Genomic DNA, 25273 nt, shown 5'->3' with positions numbered 1-25273 from the left:
AGAGAGAGAGCGAGAGAGAGAGAGAGCGAGAGAAAGAAAGAGAGAGAGCGAGAGAGAGAAACTGAAACTGAAACTGAACTTTATTACCAAAGGATAGAGGTTTTAGGCAAAGCCTAATCTTACAACCTGTCCCTTATACAAACACTAAATACAGACGCACATAATATAGATAGTAAAATTGACAAGGTTATTGTTACTTACAGACGTACATAATGTAAATTGTAATAAGAAAAGGGTTATGGTTTTGTATACACATTCAAAAATGGGAAAAACAATATAGTTTGGAAATTGCAGCATAGTTGCAATAATGCATTGCATATAAACATCCAAAACAACTAATAACAAAAGGGAGAAAACAAATGTGGGGAGGAATTGTCCCAATCATTCGCATGTATATCATTATCAATACATACACATAAAGAACAAATCAAAATACAAACATAACTTGACTAAATGTAAAAAGCACTAAAATATCAGACATGAACAGTGTTCTATTTACCCATTAAGCGGGAATGAAACTGGCGCCTAAACGTTTTCACAGAAGAGGCATTTCGGAGGGGTAGGGGTATGGAATTCCATAGAGACGCTCCTGAGAAGGCTAAACTTGACTTATACAAGTCTAGACGAGGGATGGGGGGAATCAGGTTCTGGGACCCATATCTTTTTGTGGCATGTCTGAAATGTGATTTTAAATATCCAGGAACATTATTGTTAATTACTTTGTACATAAAGACAGCCTTGTTTAGCGTCAACTGATCTTTCAAGGGAAGGAAATTAAGGAGCTTTAATTTATCATCTGTTGGCTTATTTGACTCATGCAGAATTAGTTTTGCAGCACGGCGATGAAGAGAATTGAGTCGTTTGAGATGAACATCACTGCAGTTATCCCAAAGTGTTGAAGCAAAGTTGATATGGGGCATTATGTGAGCGTAATAAAACAACTTGAGTGCTTCCACATCGGCATAATGTCTTAATTTAGACAATAAGTACAAATTTTTAGATACTAATTTGCAAATTGTACTCAAGTGAGTTTGCCATTTCAATTCTTGATCAACGGTAACCCCTAATAATTTATGCTCTTTAACTTGTTGCACTTGAGTTGAATCAATTGACAGTTGAAGTTGTAAGGGTTTTAATTGGTGTTTTTGTCTAGTTGTAATCACCATAATTTTCGTCTTAACAGGGTGAATAACCATTGCATTAGTGGTGCACCATTCTGTCATCTCATCTATACTTTTTTGAAGAGATTGGTTGACGGCTACCAAAGACTTCTGACTGGTGTGGATTGATGAATCATCCGCAAAGAACTCACATCTTACTTTCTCATCTGACACATGAAGAGGTAAATCATTTATATAAATACAGAACAATATAGGTCCTAATACAGACCCTTGAGGCACACCACTTTTGACAAAATCATTCGACGAAGTTTTACAGTTGATGAATACATATTGTTTCCGTTTTGAAAGATATGATTCGAAGAAGGCACAAGCAGAGTCATCTTTTAAGTAGCAATGTAATTTCTTTAATAATAAGGAGTGGTCTACAAGGTCAAAAGCTTTTTTAAAGTCCAGGAATAACGCTCCTGTTACTTCGGACTCATTAATAGCTGATAACCAAGTTTCACATAAAGAGCTGAGAGCAGTGTGGCATGAATGCTTAGAGCGAAATCCAGACTGAAATGGATGAAACAAATTCATTCGTTCCATATATTCCAGTAAATATTTCTGAATATGCTTCTCCAAAGGCTTACATAAAACAGGTAAGAGGGAAATTGGTCGAAAGTTGTTAGGGTCCGTAAGATCCTTGCTTTTTGGGAGTGGCACTACCTTCGCACATTTTAAAATAGAGGGAAAAACGTTTTGTTGTATGCCAAGGTTGTAGACATAAGTCAGTGAATCAATTATGTATGGTAAAGCAAGTTTGAGCAACCGGACAGGAATCTTATCGGGACCCATTGACTTTTTATTCGCCATCTGTTCTATCAGTTTTCCAACCTCGTGGACAGTAATGGGTGGAATAGAAAACGTTTTGAGTCAACTTTCGTCCACAAAATGTTTTTAATTTTTCTAGAGAGACATCAATATCAAGGGACTCATTCTGCGTGAGACAGGCTTTCAGTTTCTCTGCGAGCGAAATAAAGTGTTGATTAAAATCTTCTGGAGTTATTTGTGACGGAGAATTGGTCGATCTCTTTCGAGATTTATCAAGAACTTCATTCATTGCTCGCCAAATTGTAGAAGTATCTCTCTTATCAGAAAGCAATTTATAAAAATAATCTGCTTTTGCTTGCCTTACCGTTTTCAAAACTTCATTCCTTTGTAATTTGTACTCGCTTTTCAGGTTATGTTCTTTAAAGAAATCACGCAACGCCATAGCCTCAATAATGTCCGATGTCAACCAAGGGGGCAGGTGGGGATGTTTCACCCTATGCTGACGCAGTGGAGCGTGTTTATCAATAATGGAACACAAAATCTCATGGAAAAGATTGCAAGCATCATCTGCGTTACTGCAATTAAATACACTTTGAAATGGCGCTCGATTAAGATCACAGAAAAAGGCAGACTCGTCAAAGTATTTAAAACTTCTGTACTCGATAGTTGTATGACCTTTATGCTGTGGTTTGGGCAATCTCAGAACAATCGAGCAAAAAACAGAATAATGATCACTGAAAGTGGAGTGTACTACTTGTACATTTGAAACAGTGGTCTTATCATCAGTATAAATGTGATCAATAAGGGTAGATGAATTATTGGTTTCTCTTGTAGGGGTTTTAACTAGCTGGTGAAGACCAAATAGAGCAGTGGTTGAGCCCCAAGTTCTTTGGGGTCTCTGTAAATTAATGTTAAAATCACCAAGCAATAGTACATTCTCATCACGACGTTTTGCTCTGTCCATCATTAAAACAAAATCATCATTCCAACTTGTTGTTTCAGCAGGATTCCGATATATATAACATATTAACAAAGGCGAGGATTTACCATTTTTCAACTCCACCCACAAACATTCCACATTTTCATCTTCAAGATCGGCCCTTCGCTTCACAATGCCAGCAATAGACCGATGGACATACAGAGCAATACCTGTTTGGCCAGTTTGTGCACTATCGCGTCGTAAAACAGAGTAATTTGGAATATCAATCAGGCTGTCCGAAACACGCGAATCTAGACGTGTTTCGCAAACACCAAAAAGATGTACGAGCTGTGGTTGTTTGTTCAAAAATACACAAACATCAGGCACTTTGTTGACTAAATGGTAAATGTTCAAATGCCCGATACGGAGAGAAGAATCCGCCGTTGACATTAAATAAAAGTGTAATAATTATTAGAACAATTTAACAGCAACAACAAAATATGCAAAAATTCAAGCACAAAATGGGAAGAAGATTGAACAAACAAACAAAAAAAGAAGAGAAAGTGAGACAGTTGCGCAGCCCTAATGACTCACATACACGCGCACACACAAACAATTACTCTGATATAAGATCAAAATTAATAAAGGGAAGAAAATTGACAAAAATTTAAAAATTAAAGGGAGGTTACAATCAGTGAATCCCCAAACCTAAGACAAGGGCCTTTGCAAAAATACGAAGACAATGCAGTAAACACAAGAGAGAGAGAGAGAGAGAGAGAGAGAGAGAGAGAGAGAGTGAAAGAGAGAGAGAGAGAGAGGCGAGAGAGAGAGAGAGAGAGAGAGAGAGAGAGAGAGAGAGAGAGAGAGAGAGAGAGAGAGAGAGAGAGATACACGTGCGTGCCTATGTGTGCCTGCGTGAGTGCGCGCAAGTACTGTTCGTTTGAATGTTGGTATTGAATTGTTAAAACAGGTCTCTCTCTCTCTCTCTCTTTCTCTATCTCTCTTACACACACACACACACACACACACACACACACACACACACACACACACACACACACACACACACACACACACACACACACACCAGGGCCGGACTAGGCTAAGAGGAGGGGTGGGGTTGCCAGTGGTGGTCCAGGGGGAAGTTTCCCCTGGCGGGGTCAAGGGGCAGAGCCCCTTGTGGGGGTCAGGGGGCGAAGCCCCCTGAAGCTGATGGGGCAGGTCATATTCTGAGATAGGAAAATGGTCGCTCCTTGCATGAAACGGCATAAAATAAACAATAATAAAAAATGTTTTAAATAAGTGAGGTACATGTTTAGGCTAGGGGGGGGGGGGGGGGGGTTGCGTAACCCCCATAACCCCCCCGGTAGTCCGGCCCTGCACACATTTTTGAATGTTACTAGATGTGGGACGGAATTGTCTCGACCCCATTTAGGGTCAGCACTTGTTCAACTGGCATTGGTGACTGCACGAGAATCGTCGCGTTGCTCATGTCTTCTCTTGTAAGATGCGTGCGCACTCAAACAGTCAGAGCTCGAAATGCTGACCAGAGGTGTTTCTTTTGTGGGATGTTCCGGAAAGATTTCGACAAATGTGAACTTTTGTGTTCACACACACACACACACACACACACACACACACACACACACACACTCGGCCAGACATACTAAGGTAGCCATTCTAAGGATCACGTTTTACAAACGTAAACGGTCAATGAATACTGATGTCAAATAAACACACACAAAAACAGTGCATCAAAACGCACTATATCTCTGTTTACCTTGGCCAGGTTTTCTGTTTTTTAATCTATTTCTCTGTCTCACCCTCAATCCCCCTAAGCTCTCTTTCTTTCTCTAGCTCTCTTTCTTTCTCTAGCTCTCTCTCTCTCTCTCTCTCTCTCACACACACACACGCACACACAAACATACATACGCACGTAAGAACACACACACACACACACACACACACAAACAAACACACACACACACACACGCTCGCACAGCGCATCGCACTATTCATACACTCATTTTGTCAGAATCAAAAACAAGAAAGGTAAGTTATTGGAACGGGTTTTTTGTGACAAAACCAAACATTACAACCACTGATCTTTGACCCAGCAGTCTTCCAATTGTAATACAGACAATAAACTTACCTGACGCCCAGGATCGGAGTGCCTGGCGAGCTCTTGTAGGCGGCCTATGCCCCGGACGAGGTCAAAGGCATAAATAATGAATGATGAAAACTTACCTGACACATTATTCTGTAACTTGCTCCCAGAAGATACACGCGAGAAAACAATTGCCTGTCTTGCGTCTTCTCGGAGCGAGATACTGGACAATTTGTCAGATATGTTTATTTTCTGTTCTGTCCTTTTTAGGACAATGCGAAAAGAGAGCAGAATGCGTCAGTCTCTCCTGCCAGTACAATAACCTCTCCACAACAAGCCCTATGTAGTGCCTCCATCGCGGCGACAGGCGTAAACTGGGTACCGCAAGGCCCCAGGCTAGACTACAAGGACTCGGAGGAGGTTGGCCCCTAGACGTGCGGCATGCGGGCCCACCGGTGTGTGGAAACGCCCAGGTGCCCACGAACCAACCTCCAGCTATGGGTCAAATAGCCGGGCAGGATAGGCTCGTCAACCCTGGCAGGCAGCTATCCTAAGAGAAGACCACTCTGAATTCAAAACGAGGGTAGAGGAGGCTCATCATCCATGGAAGGAAACTCGTCTAGGAGAAGGAAAACTCCGAAATGAAACCCACGCAGTCCCTCGAAGACGGAACGGCACTGGCCTGTTTTAGTCGGGGAGCAGACCGGGTGCCTACGCTATCCTCGACAAATGGCTGTGTCATCTACGAATCAACGTGATGGTTTATTTTCTGTATTATAAGTGTTTGTCTGTCTGTCTACTTAAACGACTAAGGGGTTCGAAGATTAGTTACTGTAACGTTTTGTTTCGTCACAAAATTAACTTTCCAATAACTTACCTTTTGTGTTCTTTCAGTCGGAATGTTGGAACTTTGGCTGTCTATTTGCTTTTTGATTTAAACACATTGTCAGTTACAAAAGGAATTCAATATATCTATTGCAAAGCTTTTTTTGTTTACCCCACTGTAAAAACTAAACAATAATAAAACACTTCTCCATTTTCTTCAATGTGTTTATGTATAAGCACTAATATAACAAATATAATGTTAAGGTACATATAGCAACAAGCAAGGTAATTAAACTGAACAGCTACCTGTGTTGACTGATAGGTTGTTCATGCAATCTTCCGCGCAGCACTCCAAGACAGCCAAGCAGGGGACACAAATCAGCAGTGCAGTGCTAATAGAGCTGAAGGGAGGCGGAGTGCTGGAGCGGATCTCCAAGACCAATTGCCATCGTTGCCAAACCTGGTGAAGCCTGGCTTCTTCGTAAACAGTTTGGAATGTTGCACTGCAGAAGAAATATCAATAGTAGTGAGGCTCGTATGTTGCAGAATCAATCAACAATTAATCACATCTTGTGACAAACATCATACTTGGTGATATTGTTCCTTATGATATTTTTTTTAATGATTTCAGATACAGAGCCACTTCAGAAATTGATTTTTGTGTTTATGATAATGAATAAAAGGCTGCACCTACAGCAGACGATTTCCATACCAAAAGCCATCAGCAGTAAATATTTCCAACTCAGCAAATGTAAAATTCAATTGTTAACCGTGCACCAGAAGTTGTCTGCTGATAATATATACATTAAATAAATATTTTCATGGGTAATTTTGTGTTCTGTCATTTAGTTTTATATTTTTTAGAAAAGTATATATCCGCAGCATGAACATTCAAGATGTCGGCCTCCGTAGCAATGCGTGTTTTGATGTGAGCGAAAACAACGTTTGTGAAGGTAAGTTGAGGGCCCCAAAGGGGGGGGGGGGTATCATCACGATCACGGGAAGGGAAATTTTAGCTTTCACGATCACAGTTACCTTGATTTTTGTCAATGATCACCGCAGTCAATGATGAAAACAAATGACGATCACGATCACAAGACTTGATTGTTTTTGTCATCACGGATCACGGGCAAAGTCCCATCACGATCACAGAAATGGAAATTTCGGCAATCACGGTCACAGAAAGGTCAAAAAACGCCAATCACGATCACGATTTTAAACCCTTTGGGGCCCTCTAAGTTTTCAAGATTACGCTTTCATTCACCAATTTCACGTCATTATAATCTTTATTTGTCCCCTCGGGTCTGTTTTTGATCGGCTGAAGCGCTGAAATGCAGCACATTTTCAATTCTTGCTGTAACTGGATTGTGATAGATCTAGATTTATCTGTTGATTGAATGAAAGGAAACCATTCTCGCCACCCACATGATTTTGGAAAAGTTAAAAGAACTTTGAATAAAAGGCAAGGAGAAAGAGATTGTTCAAGGCATGATGATTAGTCCTGCCTTTCATGAAGGACTTCCATAAGTCTCTAAAAGACTGAAGGGGGAGGGGTAGTGACGTAGAGTGAGTAGGCCACATGTACTAACTAGTAGGAGGGCCAGCTTGGGAAAAAAAAACATTCCCCAGGTCTCTACGGTCTTGTGATCAAACTTTCAAAGATGATAGCTAAAAGACAAAAGTATGCAATATGTGCTAATGAAATGAGAAATGAGTGGTTTAAAAAAAAGTGGTACCTCTCTCCGAGTCGTCTGAACACTGTTACAATTTTGGTTTGTTATTTTAGGTTGACCGTGCATTGATGTGCATTTTATTTTAACAGGATATACAACTGAGGGTTTCACCACATGCCGGTTCCTGAGAACAAGAGTGCTGCGTGAATACATTATGAGCAATTCTGCTGGTGCCACACAAACGAGCTGATTTCACCATAACTATCAAGTTTGGTACCTAATACCTCCAGAGTAGCTTAACAGTTAGCATCTTTTTTTAAATAATTAACTGGAACATGTATGCACACATATGCGTAAGCTACCTCTGTGAATTTGGTGGGTTTACCATACCCTCACAAGGGTCAACATTCTGTATTAAGCGACTGTTAGAATTCTAATGAATGTAGCGGCCAGCAAGATTTTGGAATCAGTTTGGTCACTGGAAACAGTTTTTTGTATTGACCTTAAATAGTAAGAATAATACAAATAATTAAAATACAATTCTTGCATTTTATCTTTTGTGTGAAGGCTTTGGCTAACTCTCTCAGATAGTAAACATTATTCAAATAAAATTGCCACTTTTCAGCTTTTGTGTGAAGGGTACCCCAGGTGAATTTCCTACACCATGGACATAGAGGAGGCCAGAAATCTAAGACAGTCTGCTTCTCATCCCAGCTGATATCCGTTTTTCTGCTTATGAAGTGTGCATCGCTATGGAAAAGGATTCAGCCATTTTTTTTCTCACATTGCCAAAGCCATTGGCCCAGAGAAGTCACCCTGCCTGCCCATGTTTCACAGTTTTACAGACTGTGATACTGTGTTGTTCTTCAGTGGTATTGCAGGCTTGACAAGTATGGCATGCATTAGTAGACATCACACAATCTTTTCTCGGGTTGTCTGCTCTTCTTTGAGAGCTAAGTACTACTGACAGGTCAGTACAAGAGCTTTTTGTTGTACTTCTGCAGGACAAAACCAAACTTCCTGGGTGTGAACAGTGCTAGAAGGTACATCTTCTGTCAAAAGCGCTGCCAAATTGACCAAAATACCCTTACAAGTAACATGCTGCTGCAGGACATGAGTTTGAGAAGAGCCATCTACCAATTAGACTTTATCAGTAAATATACAATCAAGCAAACAACCCAACACCAATTGTGGGGCTGGCAGTCCAAGGCTGGAAAGTGGGAGTTATTTTGGACGAGCTTTCAAGAGGTATCCAGCATGTGCCGAGAACTCATGAAGTGTGGAAGTGCTGCACAACAAAACGCTGCAAATGCTGCAAAGAAGGACTGTTCTCTGCTCTCTGCAGCTGTGCTTGCATGCCTGTGAAAATCAGCAATTAAACTGTGTAAAAATATTATTGCACCCATGTTCGTACCCCAACTCAAACATTCATTCCCGTGTCATTTTATTCAAACTTTCTATGCCATTAATGGCACATTTTTCAGATAAAAGAAGGTTTAGTTACAGGGGTCACATGACCGCCGCCCAAATAAGGGTACCCTTGGCGTGACAAAGGGGATGTGACAACAACAAAAAGTCAAGACAATTCATGAGGCACAACTGGGTAACTGTTGCATACGAAGAGAAAGACAACTTGACTATCTATCCAGAACAGGATGAATACTTTTTAGTGTTATGCCATTATTCCTACTGATGTATGTGTTTATCTCATTAATAAGTGAGAGTTTTTGTATTGTCAATTGTGAGGGATACCCTACTAAAAGCCATGTATTTTAGCAATGACCAAGTTGATTGCTTCAAAACTTTCAGGAATGTGTGTCTAAATATGAGACGTAGTTCGTGTACTGTTTTGAATCTTCCAAAAATTGTTTTAAAAACCGTCACATGTTTTTTGACTTACATCAAAAAGATGTTTGATTTCGCATATATTATGATTGTTTCAAGTACTGCCACAGTTTACTTTGTGTATGGCCACTGGCGGAAATGTGCATGTCCTGTAAACGCATGAGAACGAAAGCAACGTTCAGACTTTTTTCTATCCACAGCAGTTATCGCTCAGTGCCTCTCAGTATCACGCATGAAGGGGCATCGCTGTAGGACAGCAATCATCCAAAAGACGTTAATCAGGTTTACAGGACTAGCAAATTTACACTTATAGTCATAATGAAATGACACTGTGGCAGAATGTATAGCAATCCTTTGTCTGTATGAGTGTATGCGTGCGAAGAAAAACAATTGATTTAATGTAAGCCGACAAGCATATGAATTGTGAACCTTTTAAAAACATGTTCTGAAAGAATGCATTACATGTATATGTAAATAAATGTTCTATTGTTATAACGATACAAAAGTTGACCCAAAGTACGTCTTGTATATGTTACAGTAAATTCATCAAACCAGTAAATTTGTAAATTTACTGAAATTTTCAGTAAATTTGTAAATTTCCTGGGTGTCAAACTCAGTAAATTTGTAAATTATTTTCCTGAATTTTTCAGTAAATTGGTAAATTTACGGAGTGAATTTACAAATTGACTGGTTTGATGAATTTACTGTAACATATATGATGATGAAAGTTTAAAAGCAATCCACCAAGTCATTGCTGAAATGTAGTGCTTTCTGTTATGATACCCTTTCAAGTTTGACTTGGTGTTAGCTTTGAAGTCAACGTTGTGCAGACTCTCTTCGGTGTCCGAATACCCCCGTGTGCACACATGCGCACGAAACAGATCCCAAGTTCACAGCAAAAGTCTCAGGGCTTGGAAAACACGAGGACACGCATGCATCATCTCTCGTCTCTGATTATCATGATCGTATTTTCGATACTTTGACGAGACAAACCCAATGCTGGTGTGTCGAAGAAGACAGCCACAGCGGGCTTGTTCGAATCAAAGTATCACACCATATATTCTGCGTATTACCAATACCTGTCCCAATATAGACCAGTTGGTCCAAGAGGACGTTAAACCCTAATAATCAGCTTTGAAGTTGATGTAGAAACCTCCGGTTTTTTGTTGGCACAGGTTAGGAAAGCCAACGATTCTTCAAGCCTGCCACCCACCCCGTCCAACCAATCGCTACACCATTGATCATGTATACATGTATTGTTATGTTTTAACAATTGTTTCTGTTAGTTTCTATTGCGAGAGAATGACTTGTAGCATCAAATACGCCTAAATACCTTTTTCACTGACGGCCATTTTTATATTTTTTTTAAACAACTGATTTTTTAATTTTTCTCGGTTGCTCTGTGTCAGGTTTTGTTAAACACATAAAACCATACATTTATACCAAATTTGGTGTTTGTCACATGAAATGAAATATGCCTAACAAACCCAACCGTTTTTACTGGCGGCCATTTTGAATTTTGTTATAAAAACTACCGATTTTTTAATTTTTCGCGATGGCTCTGTATCAGGTATTGTTAAGCACATAAAACTATACATGTATGCCAAATTTGGTGTTTGTCACACGAAATGATTGATTTTGCAACGTACGAGCCCCACTATAGACGATGTTCGGAAATAACTATGTTGGGTTTGTATGGGTTGTGAGAGATTAATTACTCTCCGTTTTCGTAAGTCACTATTTCAACGTGACACTATGAGGACAATTTTCGAGAGAGGTGTGTCTAAAATACGTGGACAAGGCGCATGAGGAGAAAGCTTGCCTCACTACACAAAAGTGTATTCACCTTTTTACAACTCATAAAAACCAAACAGATTTTTTTATTTTGTTTTTGACTAGACGTAATGGTGGTTGTTCAATCATAGTTTAATGATCTCAAAAAAGAAATAAAATTGTTGCTGAAAAAAGTTCACAATAACATCAATATAAATATAGGTTACACACTCCGAGTTCCGAATAGCTTGCATATTTCCCCGAGGGTCGATTTTCAGGGATTCCCGAGCCTCTGGCGAGGTAATACCTGAACCTATCCCATGAATTGCCTCTTTGTCTCTGCGACCTGAGGAGGTGAATACGCTGTGTAATCCATGGTTATCCGAGCATAATCAATGGTTATTGTGCTTAACTGGAATCATTAAGAGGTCATTTGCATATTCAGAGTTTACAGATGGACTACTTTGTTTCAACATACGACTGAAATATTTTGCGGTGTCAAAGTCGATATCAGGACGCCAATATTGAGGAAATAAAGAATACTACAAACGATACGCACATCTGCATGGGTGTAAAAAGCGGATTCGAGGTAATTCGCTGGCCGAAGCAGCTGGTCAAATCAGTGCATGTTCAACGAGTATCGCGATTGGGATCAAGGGACGATACTTACTCCCTAAATTTTACACGACAGACAGCCATCTACACCGAACCGAGAGAGAGAGAAAGAGAGAGAGAGAGAGAGAGAGAGAGAGAGAGAGAGAGAGAGAGAGAGAGAGAGAGAGAGAGAGAGAGAAAGAGAGAGAGAGAGAGAGAGAGAGAGAAAGAGAGAGAGAGAGAGAGAGAGAGAGAGAGAGAGAGAAAGAGAGAGAGAGAGAGAGAGAGAGAGAGAGAGAGAGAGAGAGAGAGAGAGAGAGAGAGAGAGAGAGAGAGAGAGAGAGAGAGAGAGAAATCAAAACACAACTCAGTCACCTGCAGTTGTTAAAATCCACTCAGAAACTGACATCGAATGTCGAAGGCCTAAGCGAGTCAATGTGCATAACTTTGGACAAGTTGTCGCAGCTTGGAACCCGCTTAGATCCATTTCAACGCAAAAAACATAATCAGAAGAGTCACTGAGAAGTCAAATCAAACGTTAGGTTTTCTCTTTTGGTTATTTGCTTTGGCTTTAAATGTATTGCTTCGATTGATAGCTGAATCTGCTTGCAGGTGCTCAGTGCTGTTCAAGGCTGTTCGAACTGTCGTGTGCTAGACTGGCTTTCGTGAATCAGTCAATGCGGGGTTCAGCGAGTGGCATGCAAACCGACTTGGGTCACCGATCAAACCAGCGCTGCCCGAGCTGAATTCGTTGCGCTGCCGTAATCGTGCGCAGTTCTGGTAAAAACATATGACTAAGTGCCAAAAGGTGCTCACCGAACAGAAGGCGGTCTTTTTGTCTGGATAAAAATGTTTTCAAAAATGATCGGTTGCTGAAAATTGGTATGTGTGTGCATGAATATGCGAATATTATAATGGTGATGATTTTGTTTGTTTGTCTTGAAAGGTTTCGAAGTAATCTTTGTTAAAAGTCAAAACAACCGCCAAAAAAAGCCATTTTGACATGCCACAGAAAAACAACCAGACACACAATTGGCTTGCATTTAATTTGATTGAACGCTTGAAAGATGCTTTAACAGCCGAAAACAAACGACAAATCGAAATCTTAGCACATTTTTGTTTTTTTCTGCATAACTGAGTTTTGATATGTCATCATGCTGGCATCAGGGTTTTGTATATCGTATATTTATTGAACCTTGCTTTCAAAATCCCTTGAATTGACGGTATAACATGCTGCTGCCTTGCAGGTTCTACATCAAAGTCTGCAAAAAGTTTGAATAATATGTTTAAAAAAAAAACTAAAGTTGTCGTCATTCGACATTCAAACGCGTTTTTTTGCTTAAAAACAAAATGTACATGTACAATGCTATACTACATCCGAGAAACCACTAGACACATCCTGTATTCAAAATGTGTAAAGAAACCATGAACCACGAACGCCCTGTTAATAGTTGAAGGGTATGTCGTCATCAATATGTGTTCGACATAATGTTACGTTAGACATAAAATGTCGGTGTCTCATCGTGTTTGTGCGAGAAAATAATTATTCGTTGTCTTAGTTTCATGTTGTAAATTAAACGCGTAATTAAAATGAACTTCTAAGATAAATTTAAAATAAGAATAGCAAAAGGGCGACTACGCAAGTCGATCTTGATTTGTTGAAGGAAAATAATGATGACACAAGCTTGCCTGCAATACATTCCCAATGTTGTGACAGGGCCCAATTCAACGTGTAATGCAGCTAGAACCTTGAAACTTCACACACTTTCTTGGCTAAATAGTAGGGGTAAAAAAACAGTAACTATTTATTTTGTCTGTCTATGATTGATTGATATCTGTTGCTTTTTGGGTCCAGCGGACCATATAGGCCAAATCAGGACCCCACAAGTTTAACATTACACAAATTTAAATTAAACCAATTTCAAAAAACAAAGTCAGGAAATGTATCACAGTAAAACTATGTATCACAGTAAAACTATTATCACAGGCGTGGCACCATGGTGCCTCTTCTCTTTTAAACAGGTGAACATGTGTTATATAAGTGCGACCAGTGTGTAACCTAGCCAAAACTTACTTCTTTTCTACTTGAAGCCATCAAAACTACACAAGATACGCCCTGAGCATTAAGGTGTCAGCCACTCATCCCCTGGTCACACATGACAAACTCGGAATTTACCATATGTGACACTCCACCACGAAATGAGTCGCATGTCACCTCGCGCGGTTCTGCGCTAGGCTTAATAAAAGTCCGGGGAGTGTCTGGTAACAATGTGAGGATCACCTTAGTCACAGGCTTATAACTCAAACGGTTTTCACCACTGGATAGAGCATAAAAAAACTCTTTAGAAAAATGTAAAAATATGAAAATTATGCAAAGGTGACATGCGACTCATTCCGTGGTGGAGGGTCACATATTTTGGGGAAAAAAAGGGTGGTGAATGTTATGGGTTAGAAGAGGTAAGTGAAAGGGCTTTGGGGAGGCAGAAATAGAGAAGAGACAAGAAAAAGATCCTAATTAGGTTCACGGCATCGAGAGTGATGCGACCTTCTCTCAGAAGTTAGTAGAGAAGGCTCCCCCATCCACCACCCGGGGGACGCGCCTCCACGCCAATTAGGGGGCGCAAGGTTGTCTGTCTATTTTGAAGTTAGAACCTTAAAACTTTACAAACTATTGGTTCTTAATAGTCTTCGCACATGGTAGAAGTCTCGGTAGCCAATATCAAATTTCAAGGTCACGGATTGGTTGCGCGGGGATAAAAAAAAAAGAAAACGATATAATTTTTTCAGACTTGTTTTTAGTTAAAATCTTGAAACTTCACACACATTGAGGCCTAACTCAACTCCATGCATGTTAAAAGTCTGGTTGACCCTTGCCAAATGTCAAGGTCATGGCTAGGTCACATGGGGTTCAGAAAACGAAAAAATAATATTTCGTTTAGAGAGTGTTGAAGCTAGAACCTTGAAACTTCAAACAACGCTTTTGTTGAATGATTATCCTTCACGAAGAATTTCAGGTTGATCCTTGATAAATCTGAAGGTCACAGCCGGGTCTCGTGTGGGTCAAAACACGGAAAATAACCTTCTTCTCAGAATAGTTCAAAGCAAGATCCTTGAAAGATGATTGATAAAGTTTCGACGTTGTTTTTACGTGAATGCAATGTGTCTACAACGTTTGGGGGATTTTGTTCTTAATATGTTTTTCAATATTATACTTCAATAATTATTTTTCGAGAATTGCTCTATAAATCTTTTAGCGTACTGTCAGAAAATTCATTATTGAACGAAGCGCTTAGTTCAATATTGTTGTTATCTTTTTTTTTCTTTTTTTTTTAAATTGCTATTTAAAAGCAATAAACAATTCAATAGACATAAAACAAGACATAATTTCAATAAATCTAAGAGACAAAAAGCCATAATCTCAATATAGTCTGGGGACTCGTGGCAAGAATACACCACAATACTGCAAATCATTGAACAAATTGTAGTTTTCTCAGCAATTGCACATAAAAGTACAAAGAATCGATTAAGAGGATGACACAAGTCATCCAGCAAGTATGAAAGGGTGAAAAAATTAATTAAATAAAAATCGTTTCGAAGGTAAACAACGCAGTGCGGGAGATAACTCCAACACGAGTTATCCGCGACCTTGGGAATATTAGCCAATCAGATTTTAGACGTATCGCTTTGCGCGGAATACTTGTCGTCTGCTTGAAGAACAACAGCATGGCGTTTGAGTTTGCAGAACGGGGAAGGAGCCTGCTATATATTTTGCACCCACGACCTTCGAGTAAACGGTAAGATGCTTTCAGTTACATGTATACATGTTTTTAATGGGGGGGGGGGGGGAGGGTAGACGGGAGGGGGTGAGGGGGGCGCGAAAGTGATTGCAATGAATGCCAGATCTGTATCTGTGTCAATACGTTGAAAAACCACTTCTGTCATTTGATCGACGGAAGGGAGGTGCGCATATAAATAAGTCCTAAACTGGGTGGAGATCAGATTTAAAGATCTCCATAGATCCTGCCAGAACTTGATCGTCCTGTAGATGGTTCCAGTCTACGATCGTTCTGGGAAAATAAGAGTTCCTGTGAAAGCAGCGGCTATTGTCCGTAACACTGTTTCAACACTATTTGTTGACACAAAATCTTGAAAACGCCTTGCTGTTTAGATCTGTTCGTGTTTACCTTGCTTTCGTTTTTTGGTGGCCCTGACAGTCAGAAATCAAATTGAATTTTGTACATCTTTGATATGTAGAGGGCCCCAAAGGGGGGGTATCATCACGATCACGGGAAGGGAAATTTTAGCTTTCACGATCACAGTTACCTTGATTTTTGTTTTCACGATCACAAACACCTTGACGAATAGAGGATCATAGAGTGATACAGCTGTGAAAAATGTACGTTGAAAATAAAATGCTTTGCAATGATGCCCATCACGATCACGAAAACAAATGACGATCACGATCACGAGACTTGAATTTTGTGTCATCACTGATCACGGGCAAAGTCCCATCACGATCACAGAAATGGAAATTTCGGCAATCACGGTCACAGAAAGGTCAAAAAACGCCAATCACGATCACGATTTTAAACCCTTTGGGGCCCTCATATGTAGGTAATTGGTAATTAACTCTTGAATCTTGATGATGTTATTGCATGTACAGAAATCGGTACGACAATCTATTAACATTATATATGTATCATAAGAAAACACAGACATTTGAAGTGCATGCTTCATTCAATCCACGTGCGTTTTGCGTGCGGTCACTACTGGGTTCTCTCATTCGCTGCACAGAGCCGTAGACGATCATGTCACATATCTAATGTAACCTAATATTCTGGCCATGCGTGTTGGTACGTGTGTGTGTGTGTGTGTGTGTGTGTGTGCGTGCGTGTCTGTGTTTGTGTGGGTGTGTGTGTTAGTGTGTGCGTATGTGTGTGTGCCGTGTGCGTGCCTGTGTGGGTGTGTGGAGAGAGAGAGAGAGAAAGAGAGAGAGAGAGAGAGAGAGAGAGAGAGAGAATGTATGTGTGCATGTGTGTGTTTTTATGTGTGTGTGTGTGGGGGGGGGGGTAGTTAAGTCGCATACAGCATTGTCTTTCATGTGATTTATTTCCTTGTTTGTCTATATTTGATTCGGTTTTATCACTCTGGATACAGAGACGTTTCCTGACCCTTGCATCATTCAGTCAAGAGAAAGCATGGATTCAAGACCACTGCCAAAACAAGGAACGTCTTCTGAAGACACGGTTCGCGAAGGTATGAGGCGAAAGGGTGACTTGGGGGGGATATGCCTGCTCGCTTGTGTATTAGGTGTGTGTGTGTGTGTGTGTGTGTAAGTGTGTGTATGTGTGTGTGTGTTTGATTAAGTCACAAACAAAATTGTTTTGCAGTTGATTTATTGCCCTTGTTTGTTTTCATTAGGTTATCTCATCCTGGATGCAGAGACTTCCCTGGACCCTCACAATCTCCCGGAATCTGTCCAGGAAAAAAGCTTGGATCCCAGACCACTGCCAACACAAGAGGAGTCTTCAGAAGAAGCGGTTCATGAAGGTAATTCACACCCATCAATGTTGGAGGCCCGTGCCCTGGTCGACTGGTCTTTATGTGCGATATGCCAAACAGAAACAGAAGAAAAATTAGTAAATCCGACACAATCAACATTTGCCAAAGCTGGCGTGCAGACTGGGTACGGTCGTGTCGTCGACAATATTTTGAAACTTGAAGCCCTTGGGGATTCGTCTGTGTTTGTTTTGAACAAGGATCTCCTTGAACAATGTAATGATATGAAGACAACCTTTGAAGAGAAAAAAGCTGTATGGCACAGAACCTGCAGGAACAAATTTGATAACCAGAAAGTTGCTCGTGCTGAGAAGAGATACTTGAAAGAAGAAGATAATGACCAGAAAGAACTGCACAGCCCCATCAAAACAAGGAGGACGATAGGACCTGTGTGTGACCGCGATGCGGAAAAGATGGTACTTCTGAAAAACTTGTGAACGCATGTACATTTACCATCGACCAAACACTTCGTGAATATGCCGAGATTGTGCAGGACCAATCACTCTTGGGAAAATTATCAGAGGGGGATATGCATGCCTTGGACGCCAAATATCATTCATCTTGCAAGTTGACTTTGTACAATAAATCTAAAAAAGCCTTAGCAGAACGGGGAATTAATGACGCACACGAACAAAATGAGTTAACAGTGTTAAGTCAACTCCTGTTAAGTCAACTCCTTTCTTTCATTGAAGAAGAGAGAGAAAGCAAGTCCATGTCACTGTTCAAAATGTCTGAACTGTGCAAAGTGTATGACAGCCAGTTTCGATTCGTGAGCTGCACTGTTCATATAACAAAAAGGTTCATACAACAAGACTCAAAGAAAGACTTCTTCATATGGTGCCAAATCTGCAAGCTCAAAGGCAAGGGAAAGAAACTGTCCTTATTTTCGATACAGACGTCAGCAGTTTGCTGAATTTTGCAAGAACATTAGATGATGACGCATTTCATCTTGCACGTGCCGCACAGATTGTCCGTAAAGATATCCTTTCCAAAGACTATTGTTTTGACGGTACTGTTTAGGCCTCAGCAGACGTTGTTCCCGAAAGTCTGCGTGCACTCACAGGTATGATAATGCATGGAAACGTGTCTGGTTCGACTTTGACGGAGATCAGCAACAAGCAGAAGTCAGTGTCGTCAGTTTCCGAAGTTCTGATGTTCAACACAAGGAAAGGAGACAAGAGAAGTAAACGACCCACATCTTCAAGGTAATTTCACTCAACGTCGAGGGAAACACCACTGTCCAGAAAGAGAAAATGTAAGTTTTACGCCCTCACGGCAAAGCCATTAGGGGCATGTTACAAGGAAAAAATCCGGCTTTGTATGAAAATAAAAAATAAAAATGCAGGGGGGGGGGGGGGGGGGGAGGGTGTAGACCGCTGGCTGCCGGCTGCTAGAGGAGACCTGAAATGAGCTAGGGACCGGGTTGGGTCGTCTTGGGTCAGTGCTGAAATGGTTACTTTATTGGCTGTTGGCCGAACGGACACCCGGGCTTCATATTTTTGCATGCATGTATTCGTGTTTCCAAGGCCTGAGGCTTTCGCTGTGACCCTAGGATCTTTATCGTGCGCATGCGTGCACACGGGGGGTGTTCGGACACCGAGGAGAGTCTGCACAAAGTTGACTCTGGGACACACATCTCGCGCCGAACTTGGGGGTTGAACCCACGCTGATAGTAACAACCGGTTTTAAAGCCAGCGCCTCTACCGACTGGGCAAACTCCCCACCCAATATGTTGGGGTCAAGAAGTTCCATGGAGGGCGGGGGGTATGGAGTAACACATAGTGTTTTGCTCAGAACATTCCCACCCAACCAGAGCCGCGCTAGGGGTACGCATTACCGTGGAGCTGGCAGTCAGTGCTACCAAATGTCGTCTGTGTCTACCACTCGGTGGTGACTTAATGTGGGTCTATGTAAGCAGATGCCAACGCAAGCAATCTGATGCAGAGTCAGGAGGCGGTTTGGTACAAGAGAACCTTAGAGGCCACAGCCTCGGCCGTCTAAGGGATCTGTGTGTATGGAGGCACATTTGGTTTCTGAGGTTCAAGCGGAGCTGTTGCCTCTGCTCCCACGTTCCCGTGTCTCAGGAGGCGTTTTTGGTATGGAAGCAAACCTGTAGGTTGGGGCCTCTGCCTTTCAGGATGCCAGGACTACAAAATGTGTGTCTTGAGACACATTTAGCTTAAGATTCCAGAAGTGGATCTGTGCTGTGCTGGATCTGCTGCAAGCACACTAGAACCAGCTCGCAACAGTTGAGGTGAACAGATTGGTGACCAAGACCATCATCGGTATCTCTCCGAGTGATGGGTGTGGGCGGAGAAAGTCTCCCGGACTGAGGGCATTCTCCCTTCTGTAGCGGATGAGACTAGCCATCTCTTCCTTGAGAGTGTCACAACCTTCAAACACGTGTGTGAGGTGTCCAGTCTTGCCACACTGACAGACTGCCTTGTCCCAGTAGATGCGGCTGCTGACCGTGCGCAAGCGACGCAACAGGCTCATGGGTCTCGGGGGGAGTGGGAGGTGGTGCCCTTTCCTATTGTAGGGGAGGTGTATCCATCCTCTCTCTTCACATGTTTGTGACAGAGTCTGCTCTCTTTCCTCTCTTTTTAGCTTGGCTAGTAGCAGTTTGGCTTCCTGGCAGGAGAGCCGAATGTCTGTCATTGGCATGGTTGACATAGCCGCTGGCCATATATATACTGGCCTTCTTTTATACCTCAGAACAAGGCAGAAGGAAGTCATGTGCTCCTGTGGCGGCTCATGCTACAGAAGTGACATCCAGGCCTCATAAACATCGAGATAGACGGAAGTTCTGTATTGTTGTTTGCGGGAAAGTGAGGTAAGTGATATCAAGCTCATGATCACTCAAAATGCGTGTCAAGCGATTTAGTGACCTTGTTACCTTTCCAAAGGATACATTGTTTACTCTGATAAGCAGATATGGATCCATCAAACATTGCTGTTTTGCGAAAGTTTAAGAAGATGTCGCGTAGGCATCGTTTCTCTTTTCGCGAGTAAAACGAACAACACGCGCCCCGAAACCGAGTTTACAACTTGGTGAAAGATGTATTTCTTTCACTGTGAACTTGAGACTGCGTGGTTTTGTGTGTTTAATTGTCGCAGGGGATACCAAAAGGATGTGTTCTTGCTCTGTTTTGCACTTTTACTAACTTGCTAATTTTGTGTGCGATTTTAGGAAATGATGCTTTATTTTTTATGACGAGTATAATCGTGATGATTTAATCAAATTGTCATCCTCTCATGCCATTAGGAATACTAAAGGGCTTTCTTTTTCTTATTTTGCAAACCTGATTCTGACAGAAACTGGCAGTATAGAGACTTTTAGAATTGATGCGTTTCTTTTTATGAAGAGTATAGGTTTGAAGGTCATGACCTTTTCCGATCAGTTGTGTCATCCTCTTATTCGATAGAGAATGTAAAAAGGTATATGTATGCCAATTTTGGTGCTTTGTTCAATGATATGCAGTATCCTGCCACGAGTCCCCAGACTATAACAGGTATATGAAGGCCCCGCCGCACAAAAAGATGTACGACATTGTCAAGGATCCCGCCTTCACCCATTCCAATGACATGTTCAAAGTTGCAATCCAAGAATTAAAAGCCGAAGGAAAGGGGGAGGTCCATCTCCACCCGCCAATACCAGAGATTGGCCGCAAAAAGCTATACTCATCGATGCACTTCAATCCCCACACTCCCTGTAGATTGGCAAACAAAGTCCAATTTGATGTGGGACTATATTTTTTTTCCGACGCGGCATGGAGAATTTGGAATCCATGACAAAAGACACATTTACAGTCAAAGAAGAGCCAAGCATAGGAAGGAAGTGACAAAACAAAAAGATGAACTCACCAAGAACCACCGTGCAGATGACAAAGAGGGCCTCACAGCTGTCATGATGGCGACAGGCACCGGCAACAGTCCGGTGAGCAGCTTCGAATCGTATATCAGCAAGCTAAATCCCAAATGCCAGAGGTTGTGGCAGTACCCTAGTGCCGCCTTTGCCCCGGATGAACCTTGTTGGTTTGACAACAAACTGCTGGGTGCAAATGCTCTCCGGAAGTGTATGCCCAAAATGAGCAAGCTCTGCCATCTGTCCCAGATCTACACGAACCACAGCATCCGAGCGACTGGTGCGACCATACTTGCTGGGGCCAACCTTTCGCCCGTGGACATCATGGCTGTTTCTGGCCACAAGAGCGTAAATTCACTGTACTGGCAACATATCAGAAGACATCGACCAACAGGAAACTTGAGATGGCAGCAACGATCTCTCAGGGGATGGAACCACACACTGCATGGCCAGTTGATTCGGTGCGCAACCGGAGCGAAGCAACAACATGGACGCCCAACTCCAAGTTCGTCGAATGTTTCTTCCCGCACAGCCACAGTCATCGCACACGTTGCGACAGAGGAGCTAAATTTGACGACTGAAGACATTGAACGGTTCTTTTCTTTAGAGAATGGACTGGAGGATACCACACGGCGAGAAGGCCCTATCTTTTGGAATTGTTCCATCGGCACAGTGAACATCTTTTTCAAGAAATGACCGCCAGGATCACGTGACATGACTGGCTCTTCCGTCAATTGTTTTCGAACTTTTCCGAACTTTTTGTTTTGTTTTGTACGATGTGCTTCTGATCTTGTTTATTTTAAGAACTGTTTGATAATTTTAGTTTCAAATGTTTCTCGACTGATTAAATGTTAAAGCATAAAACACAAGTGCGTATTTATTTTCAAGTGTGGTGGAAATGAAGCAAGACAGAGAAGTAACTCTGGCGACCGCTTCACTCAGCAGAATACAGCACTGCCCCCCCCCCCCCCCGCAGTGCCAAAATGTACCAAATATCATTTGCAAGCTGGTTTAACTGACAATATCGTTATTGAAACAATCCCAGTGTGCGAAGGGATTTACAGAGCAAATCTCAAAAAATAATTATTGAACTCAGCGCTATGCGCTTCGTTCAATAATGAGTTTTCTTGATTTGCTCTATAAATCCCTTAGCGCACCGGGATGTCTCAATAACTAAATAATTATAATAATAATAATAATAATAATAATAATAATAATAATAATAATAATAATGGTATTTATAGGGCGCAAATCCTAAAATAGTTCTAAGTGCCTTTCAATCTTAAATAATTATAATCGGCTTAATAACAGCAACAATACACAATGTAAGCGCCTTAACTCAATCTTAAATATAATAATCTTAACAACAGTAACAATACACATTTAAAAACAAATAAACTTTGAATAAATGCAACACAATCACGTACACAATACACAATTCAAATTGTATGGTGTAGACTGACAATCAAAACGGGGCTGGGCCGCTATTGCGCGGGGCGGCTATTGCGCGAATCTAACCCTAACCCTAACCCTAAAGATTCGCGCAATAGCGGCCCCGCGCAATAGCGGCCCCGCGCAATAGCGGCCCCGCGCAATAGCGGGCCGACCCCATCAAAACTACAAATATGTACTGCAAACCCCTGCCTACAGTTCATGTGATGGAAGTTATGATGGTTGGAATAAGCAAACAGTAACTCACTTGAACTTGGCAATTAGAAGGTTCATCAGCAACACGTTCGTGATCAAGACGTAAATGCCCAGCATACAAGTGGCGACGTAGGAGCCGTATTTGGAAGTAACCACTGTCATGTCTTGACACTCTGCAAATTTACAAACATATAAACAACGACTTCCAATGTCAGGCAGACAGGTGATTGTCATTTGCAAATATTCTAAATCGTTTTAAAAGTGGTTGAGAGAGTTTGATCTGTCGTAAATGTATTAACATTAATTTAAAAAAACAAGTCGCGCAAGGCGAAATTACTACATTTAGTCAAGCTGTCGAACTCACAGAATGAAACTGAACGCACTGCATTTTTTCACCAAGTCAATACAGCTTCGTCAATCCCCGCAAGAAGGAAATCGCTTACTTTTCACGTGCAAAATGAAGTGAAATTGACCAGCCAGAATAGCGCGATAGCGTACACAGCGCTAAGCAGGAAAGCGCACTTTTCTGTATTCTTTTTAACTTTCTGAGCTTGTTTTGAATACAACATAATATATCTTTATGTTTTTGGAATCAGGAAATGATACAGAAACAGATCAAATCATGTTTGGATCGATTTCTCATATATAAAACCTATTTTCGTTCATTTGGATAACATTTTAAGAGTAAACAGGACATATGTAATATTTTTAGATTCAAAATGTGATGAAGAATACGATGCAATTAAATTCAAATTAGTTTGCGAAAAATCGATTTTAATTACAACTTTAATGAGCAAACTCATAAGTTGATTTTTAGTCCCCCACGCTGAAATGCAATACCAAAGTCCGGGCTTCGTGGAAGATTGCTCAACCAAAATTGTAATCAATTTGATCGAAAAATGAGGGTGTGACAGTGCTGCCTCAACTTTCCTCAAAAGCCGGATATGACGTCATAAAAAAACACAAAAAAACGGAACTTTTTTTCTGGGGATATCATACTCAGGAAATCTCATGTAAAGTTTTATGAAAATCGGTCCAGTAGTTTTCTCTGATTCGCTGTACACACACACACACACACACACACACACACACACACACACACAGACACACAGACACAGACACACACACACACACACACACACATACACCCACAGACAGACACATACACCACAACCCTCGTCTCGATTCCCCGTCTATGTTAAAACATTTAGTCAAAACTTGAATAAATGCAAAAAGGGCACACGCATGGTAAGGCGATTTGCAAAACAAATAGTCCGTAATCAACCACGAAGAAACATTCGTGCCAGTGGTAATAAAGGATGAGCTGTTATTTAAATGAGTTAACCCTGTAGTTAACACTTTGGTTTATTGCTTCAGATCTGTCTAGGCTTTTATATGGACATATACCATCCCTCAAAATGTAGAAACATACATACCCGTGTGCTTATTGTGTACAATGAGAATCTTTCTATGACATTAATTTTCTGAACTGATAGATGTTCTTATTAAAAGTAAATGTCCATGCAGAGCATAGAAAGTGAGTCGAACAAATTTCACGGGAAGAACTTTTCAAAGATCAAGTGTATGACTATTTACAGAGATAAGACTGTGAATCCTCCACCGAATTCTGTACAGCGAGGGCGGCCTGAATCCCGAACTTCTTTGTCTGCATGACCTTGACGGAGTCATTTCACGCTTGACTTTGGCTGGTAACTTCCTGTTTTACATTCAGTCAAGTAATGACTGAATGTCTTAACAAGAGCGGGGAGCTAGGTTTGTCTCCCTAGGTATAAGTGTGTCTTTTTGTCCGGGTCAATGAAGAGATGATTGCTTAGGCACAGTTAATAATTGTCTACCATACCCGTGTGACTTGGAATAAGGCCGTGAAAGGTAAATATGCGCCGACATGGCTGCAATCTACTGGCCGTATAAAATTTCATCTCACACGGCATCACTGCAGAGCGCCTAGAACTGTACCCACGGAATATGCGCGATATAAGACTCATTGATTGATTGATTGATTGATTGATTGATTGCAAACACAAACACTCCGTTCATGTCAAGCTCCAGAATCAGATCTTTTGCAGACGACAAACAAAATAAATGATCAGTCTTATAACGACGAACTTGCCCTCATGATTTAACTGTAAAAACACTTCAAAGCAAAAATATTTTTTATTTAGTCATTGGATATAGACGTTATACCTCTGACTTTGTATTACCATCCCGAAGAAGTCAGTCTGTCGCTGACGAAATATTGATGAAAAACTTGCCCAAAATAGTTTCTGTTGAATTTTCTTTTTGTTTTGATGTTTTACCTCTGATTTATCTATGCAATCGCGTGGTATCTCGTGAATGAATATGATTACATTACTCGAGGCTTTCCAGACAAGATACCACGCGATACCATGGATGAACGGAGGTGAAAGTCATACATACCTCCTGTCGCAGATTTGTTCACAGAGCTAGAGGGCACGTCTTGGCAATCTGAAAGAGAAACGAGTTTACTTTTTTGGGTCCTCTGATACAAAA

General features: G+C 41.2%; 1 long non-coding RNA gene across 1 annotated transcript; it reads right to left on the bottom strand.

The window, feature by feature from the left end:
• Window positions 1-6160: 6160 nt before the first annotated feature.
• LOC138956878 (uncharacterized) lies at window positions 6161-25229 on the bottom strand. The gene is made up of 3 exons (XR_011452853.1): window positions 25181-25229; window positions 22794-22914; window positions 6161-6288 (listed from the first exon to the last, which is right to left on the bottom strand). It is a non-coding gene; the product is annotated as an uncharacterized lncRNA (long non-coding RNA).
• Window positions 25230-25273: the final 44 nt, after the last annotated feature.

This window comes from Littorina saxatilis, unplaced genomic scaffold (assembly GCF_037325665.1).
Source record: "Littorina saxatilis isolate snail1 unplaced genomic scaffold, US_GU_Lsax_2.0 scaffold_178, whole genome shotgun sequence".
Classification (NCBI taxonomy): domain Eukaryota; kingdom Metazoa; phylum Mollusca; class Gastropoda; order Littorinimorpha; family Littorinidae; genus Littorina; species Littorina saxatilis.
The sequence above is the reverse complement of the archived record's forward strand: the minus strand, read 5'-3'. Positions and strand labels throughout refer to the sequence as shown.